A 7,220-nucleotide genomic window follows, 5' to 3' on the forward strand; every position below is an offset into this window, starting at 1 on the left:
GGGGGAGGGTGTGGGCACGCCCGCTCGCGTCCCCTTGACTGATGAGATTTTTTACTTCTTCCACAGGTCCAAGTTGCCACATTTCTTCATTTAAGCAAGAGACCACTTCCTTAACAGCTGTATTATCTTAAACCCACATAAACACTTCTCCTTAACCCCTTTTTTGTAATATAAGACAAGTCTGAGTAGTTAAGAATCACAGACGCAAGAGATTTCAGCATTCCCGATTATTAAAACCGAGAAAAAACAAACAAAAAGTGCAACTTGAGGGACGACTCTCTTTAACATATCATGCAGAATGTCTAACGCAGTATGTTCCGAGCTGTAAGTGCACAGCCTAGAGACTGAATGGCAATCTTCTCCACACTGTGGGACAATGCATTTGTGCCTAAACTTCTTTTGGAAAAAAAAAAAAAAAAAATATAATTAATTTGTAAGTCTGAAAAAAATATTTAATTTAAAATTGTAAACTTGCAATAATGAAAAAGTGTACTTCTGAAGAAAAAAAAAAATGAGCGTTTTTGTTGGTGTGCTAGACAGCTAGTGTTTATACTTACTGGATATTAAAAGGGAAGCTTTGCTGCCCAGATATTTACAAAACCAGCAAACGTCCTAATGAAAACTGAAGCGATGACATTAGCCATTCCTTAGGGTAGGAGAAACAGATGGATCTTATAGACCTATGACAAATATATATATATAAATATATATATAAATATATATTAAAAATTTAGTGAATATGGTAAGCTTTTGTTCATTTGTTTCAGACTTTTTTGCTCCTGTAAAAAAATAGTACTGATTAACTTTTTTAAAAAGAAGATTTTACTGTAAATAAGGATTTTTTTGTCTTATTTCTGTCCCTCTCCCCTGTTTTTGTTATTGTAACCTGTAGTGCCAACTCTGTCTCTGGAGGGGTAGTGCAGGATGAAATGCTGACCCTGACGTTGCTTCTCATTCATAACTAACGTAGAGAGTTGTTTCTTCGGTCTTGGGGGAAGACAGGACTCGGGGCCGGCGCTGGGCCGGCGCCCCGGGCGCGGGAGCGAGCCCCGGCCGCCCCGCTGCCCCGCTCGACCCTTTTCTGGGATTTTCAGAGGTACAAGGTTAGAATGCTACAATGTTACCACTGTGCCTTCCAATGTTTATATCATCGGAAACATAACATAATCAAAGTGGCTGTGATTAACGAACCGATTAAAGTGTTACCTATGTGTGTAGCCTAAATAGTGTGCAGTGAGGCGTTGCTGAATACATGGTCAGATTTGGGGGGGGGGGGGGACCATCGCGGGGGAAAATTGCAAGTAGTGTGACAGATTTGATCGACTTCTTTTTCTGTTGTTCTTCTCTCGTTTTTAAGTGGATTATTTAAGTGTAGACCACTTGCTGCCTCCTCCTTTCTTTGTGAAATGCCAATTCCGGTCATCATGCAGCATTATAACAAGCCTTATGAGTCCTAAAGCATTAAGTTGCACTTTCTCGAGGAGGGGTGGTAGTACAGTATTTCTCTGGCCAGTACGAATGAAGTTTTTACTTAACATATTTAATAGTAACATAGCTCAAACTATGGCACAGCAGCTCATCAGATAACTAGCTTTGAAGTCTGGGCACAATTGAACCAACTTCCATAGTGAATCTTAATAACGATTGACTTTGGTGTACAGTACGATTAACAGATAGTGCTCCTAGTTAAGTATTTGTCAGCATCCTTTTGTCTCTAATTCCAGTTTCTATTTTTACAGCCACACCAACCTGGCATGTATTTTAAATAAAAATCTCCCTGTTCGAGTAGATTTTCCACCTATCAACACTGAATAAATGCCATAAATCCATCAAACGGTCTAAATGTTCCATCTGTTCTCCTGTTTTGCCAGTTATATAGTAATGAAAAATACATTTGTAAATTTTATGCAACAAATGGCAAACGTATCATTATTTTGAAATTGTGTATGTAAAAGTTATATTTTTACATGTAGACTCTTGTTATTATGTGTTTTAATACATTGTATCAGTTTTTTTGTTTATAAAAATCTGTGTGGTTGAAAAAAAGTCTCATTTAAATGAAATAGTGAGATACAAGAATCTGAATTTTATGTTTGTTTCTGAAAACGTAAAGAACAAAATATGATAGTTACCACGTGCTCACCTTCGACATCCCCATACCCATTTGGATTAGCTGTGTGCGTGCTGAAAACTGTAAATATGTTCAGTAGCGATAAAACTTTCAATGTTTTGATTTGTCGATAAGTTTCTCAAATGTGGAGGTGGATTCAACTGCTAGAGCAGCCGCTAGAGGAGACCACACTGAGGCTTATTGCAGGAGCTGGACTTGGAGCAGGCCTGGTTTATCTGAGAGGGGGTTTAATAAAGCTCGAGCCCGGGCGGCGCTAAGGACGGCCAGCGGTCCCCTCGGCAGGCCGGAGGGCTCTGCTGCTCCGTGCCGCGCGGGTCGTCCCTCCAGAGCACGATGCCGATGAACAAGCCATATCTTTTTTTTCCAGGAGACCTCAGAACCGGTGGAACACGCTCGGTTTGGGGTCAGTCCCAGTGGCACCACCCGAGCGGGGTAGGGAGCGGCAAGGAGATGATCACCGCCGTGCTGAGGACTGTGCTTCTGCTAAACGCTGTAAAAAAAAAAAAAAAAAAAAATAAGACCAACTTCATGTTTATTTAAAACAATCTGTGGACAGAAAATAAATGACGAGTTTAGTTTCTGGAACTTAAAAAGGAAGGAAAAGCTTTTCTTGTTCCGCTCGCACTGGGCTCTGAACCGGAGGAGCGGCCGCACGCCGCGGGCACCCCGAGGCTCGCAGCCCTCGGCCCCCCCCTCCCCGGAGTTAAGAACTGAGGATCCCGGCCGGCTTCCGCTCCCGATGAGGCAAGATTTAAAAAACAAACACAAAACCAACGCCCCCCCCCGGGGGTGTAGTCCCTCATTTTTTCCGTTATTCCCCAGCCCAGGTAAGGTGTGCGCATCTCGCCGAGGGGATCGAGCTGATGAGACTTAGTGAAAGCGGTGAAGGTTTTAGAAAGCTGTACCCTGTGGTAATAAAGAAAAATACTGAATTAGCAGCTTTTTCTGAACTGATCCACCTCCACATTCAAGTAATTTATGAATATGCTGAATAGGGAATCTGTTCATCTAGAACTTTTTTACCATTTGTCTTCTGTGTAGCTGCAAGGAACACTAATGTTTATACAACTGTCAGTCCTACCAGTGATGCAACTTGTACTGATTCAGTCTTCCGAGGTTTTTTGGGTTTTTTTTTTAGGTTTTTTTGCAGGGGTCGGGGCGGGGAAGGCGACGAAGACGGGTGGTCAGGGAGAGGAGGGGTTCACCTTTGTATCCAATAGGCAGAATATGATCCGTGTCCAAAAGCGAACAATAACAGAATATTGCCAGGAATGACGAGATTTCAGTGGAAACAAGCACAAATAAAAAAAAAAAAAAAAAAAAAAAAAAAAAAAAAAAAGGAAAAACAAGAAAAAAATAAGAAAAAGAAAAAATTAGTCCACTGGTTGACTGGAAAAAAAAAAACCTAGAGGTGGAATACGATGAATTCTAACACAGCGGGGCACCAGGGCCCGGGGGGGCCCTACCTTTTCGTTTCGTTTTTGTTTTGTTTGTTTGTTTTTTAAAAAACATGTTCTTTCTCATGGGACTTGAAGTTGATTCATATTTGTGCAGTGCTGGTTTGACCATACTCATTTCAAGTATTATAGACTTATGTAATGGTGAAAATATATGAACTGTGGCCTTTTTCATTCTTGTTACTTGTGATGCAATTAAGTGAAGATAAGAAAAAAAAAAAAAAGCAGAGATTTACCATGTATCAGTGCCTGGCTTTTTGTTATAAAGCTTCGTTTGTCTAGTGCTCTTTTTGCTATAAAATAGACTGTAGTACACCCTAGTAGGAAAAAAAAAAACTAAATTTAAAAATAAAAAATATATTTGGCTTATTTTTCACAGGAGCAATCCTTTTATACCATGAATATTACGGAAAAAAAAAAAATTGTCAGATTCTGAATATTTCTTCTTTGTAGATTTTTGGAATCATTCTGAGTAAAAGTTTGTTACTTTATTTTACTATTTAAAAGATGTTATTTTACCATGTGTTATTGAGATGAAACTGTATGGTAGCTTTTTTTTTTTAGTTGTAGGTCGCAACGGGGAAATTTTTGCGACTATACACATAGCTGCAGCAGTAAAAACAAAACAAAAAAAAACGGGAAAAAAATGAAAAAAAGGGAAAAATATTTAAAAAAAAAAAAAAAAAAGATGAACAGTTACACCTTGTTTTCAATGTGTGGCTGAGTGCCTCGATTTTTTCATGTTTTTGGTGTATTTCTGATTTGTAGAAGTGTCCAAACAGGTTGTGTGCTGGAGTTCCTTCAAGAAGATGACAAGCAAACAAAGACAGCTTGGTGTAGGCCATTACCTGTTTCTCATCTGTAGTTATTCGATGCCGTCATGTACATGACCGTTCTGTAGCAATAAATGTGCCATTTTTATAAACCGTTTCCGACACTTGGGTTTCATTTCATTCCGCATTGCCCATCGCTGCCGGGGCCGTCCAGCTGCCGCCGTGCCCCAGCCTGGTTTTGGGGGAGTTTCTTAGGAGAATGGGTGCCTTTTTTTTTTTTTTTTTTTTTTTTTTTAATATATATATGTGTGTGTGTTTTGGGTAAAAACCCGTCGTTTCTGTGTGTCCTGGTGTGTGTGGTGGAGGAGCCGGTGCCGGGCGCTTCAGGCTTCTCCCCTTGGTGGCTTCTTCACCGGGTGGGAGCGTTGGCAAAGCGCTTTCCAGTCCTCTCGGTGCTCTAAAAAGATCATTTCATTCTCATTCTCATGCGAATTTTACTCTGCTCCATAAGTAAAACATCAGTATTTCACCCAAAAACTCTTTGAACCCCGGGAAGAATCCAAAGCACCTGCTAGAGCAAGCAGGGGTGTGCTGGAGCGTGGGCAAAGCCACCCCATGAACCTTGGAAAAACGGGCGGAATCTGTAAAATTCGAGGCTGCGTTATCGGCGGAAATGGAAACGGCGACGCGTTTCGCTGTGCCCCCGCTCGCCGCGTCGGTGGGTCAGCAGTTCTGCACGGTTTTTTCTGCTACAACTTCATGGCTGGAGCTGGAGCGAAGACACAATCATTGTAAACCGAGCGCTGCCAACCTGACTCATGGTTTCACGGTATTTACACTTTTTTTTTTTTTTTTTAAATAATTCACTTCTGGTCAGCACTGTTGGACCTTCTCAAGTCGGAAACCGAGTTCAGCCCTGCACCAACTCTTTGCATCACCTCTTTCCACCAAAAAGTTGTGCAAATTGTGGTGGTGGGGATGTATGAGCTGAGAGGGGGGTCTTGGTGGAACGGCCTTGGGTTGGAGAAATTGGGGGGGCTGGTTCTCTCAGCATTTTTACAACACCCGAGACAAACATAAAAACAATTGCAGGTTTGCACGGAGGAATTATTCACCCTGCGTGGTGTCTTTGGGATCTTTTCAGTTATTCCTGACGGCCGCCGGCCGCTCGCTGCAGGAGGAGCCCGCGAGGTCCATCCGGGCGGCCGCGACTCGATTTCCTCAGTTACACACGACGGGCATCTGACACTTGCAAAGCTTTTGAGTGGTAACACCTTGAGTTTTGCCGAGGAACGGGGTTGTATTGCTGCGGTTCACCCTTCTACCACAACTCATTATTGCTACTGAACGATGCAGTTTGGTCTCTTTGAGTGTTACAAATGAAATGATGTGTTTAACTTGAGTTTTCCTTCCTGACCAGGAGAGTGGGTCATTTTAAATAACTGCAGACACTGGCTGCCTGGTATTTCCTGGGGGAGGGTGCTGAGACTTCTCAGAAAATCATCTCAAATTAATCCCTCCTGGAGAAAGTGGGTTTCAAGGCCAGCCCTGTGCCGCTGCGCCCACCCGGGGCAGGTCTCCACGTGTCCTGCCAACTCTCGGGGTGTTAATGTTGGGTTGATGGTTGGACTGGATGATCTTCAAGGTCTTTTCCAACCTAGACAATTCTGTGAATTCCTGCCAACCCCCGAGCCCACATCCCTGCTTTTCATCCATGACTGCCGGATCTCTCCTTCCCTGCACTGCCAGCCCAGAGCGAGCAGGAGCCGCTGCCCGTTTCTGCCTGCGCTGCCTGCTCTGAAGATACCACTGGAGCCGCCTGCCCAGCGTGTCCGGGTGCTGCTGGTCCTCTTCCTCCTCCTCCTCCAGCTCACCCACGTTATATCTCCACTTGCAGAAACCAAAGGTGCTTTGCCCAGGGGTGCCCCGAGGGGCTGCGGGGTGGGGTGCTGGGCACAGCTCTGCCATCCCGGGGCCGGGCAGGATGGTGCCCGGGATGGAAACGTGGCCACTGACAGCAACGCGGCCACTGACAGCAACTCAACCACGCTGCGTTAGAGGGCTTTCAACAGGACATTCAGTTGGTAATTCATTTATGAGGAGCTTTTTGTTTACTAATAAAGCAACGGGGCTCCAAATTTCTTCTGAAAAAGAATAGAGGAGCTGAAGGGTGGAAGAATGGGTCTCATTCTTCTGGTGTGTCTATAGATAGAGTTTGGATGAGGAGTTATCCCACCCTGTCCCGTGGCTGACAGCTCTAGGGAAGTTGGCTTGATATCATATGCAATTACACTGCAATTATGTTGGTAGCCAGTAAATACATCTCAAGTGTCTTGAGCTTGTAAATCTTCGAAGTGTGAGCACTGGGAGTGAAACCGCCTCGTCCTCTCGGCTGGAGCTCAGACGCAGAGCCCGGCTGCGCTACATGGCCCCACGGGGTCACAGCGGGGTAATGGGGACCTTCACCTCGTCTCTGAGCCAGAGAAGACCTCTGGGGCTCCCTCCCTGCACCCCATTTCTCTAAAGTCCCCTGCGGTGACCTTCTCCCAACATGTAGGTTTGGGGTTTTTTTGTTTTGTTTTGTTTTTAAAAACAGCACTGAGGCTAAAACACAGTTCCCCTGGTCTTGATCTACTTTGTGCTTCTGTACCTGTGGTGTCCCCCAAAGGCTGTAGCTCCTCACCGTCAGATGCTGATTTATGTGAGCATGACAACAGCCTTTTGGGTTTGGTAACAGTTTTTATGAACTCGATGGGGAGGTGGGATTCGAGGCTTGTCCAGGGGACAGCGTCTGTCACCCAGAACACACGGTCTGGCCCACGGTTCCATGCTGGTGCCTCGAACCTCACTAGGAAAAGA

General features: G+C 44.2%; 1 protein-coding gene across 14 annotated transcripts in view; it reads left to right on the forward strand.

Annotated features, from left to right (window-relative positions):
* LOC141917816 (transcription factor 4) overlaps positions 1–4,513 on the forward strand; it is a 239,568-nt gene extending 235,055 nt beyond the window's left edge. For all 14 annotated transcript variants that reach the window (XM_074811390.1, XM_074811396.1, XM_074811391.1 and 11 more), the window contains one exon: positions 67–4,513. The gene's annotated coding sequence lies outside the window, so the exon portion shown is untranslated. The remainder of the gene's footprint in view (positions 1–66) is intronic.
* Positions 4,514–7,220: the final 2,707 nt, after the last annotated feature.

This window comes from Strix aluco, chromosome W (genome assembly GCF_031877795.1).
Source record: "Strix aluco isolate bStrAlu1 chromosome W, bStrAlu1.hap1, whole genome shotgun sequence".
NCBI classification, from domain to species: Eukaryota; Metazoa; Chordata; class Aves; order Strigiformes; family Strigidae; genus Strix; species Strix aluco.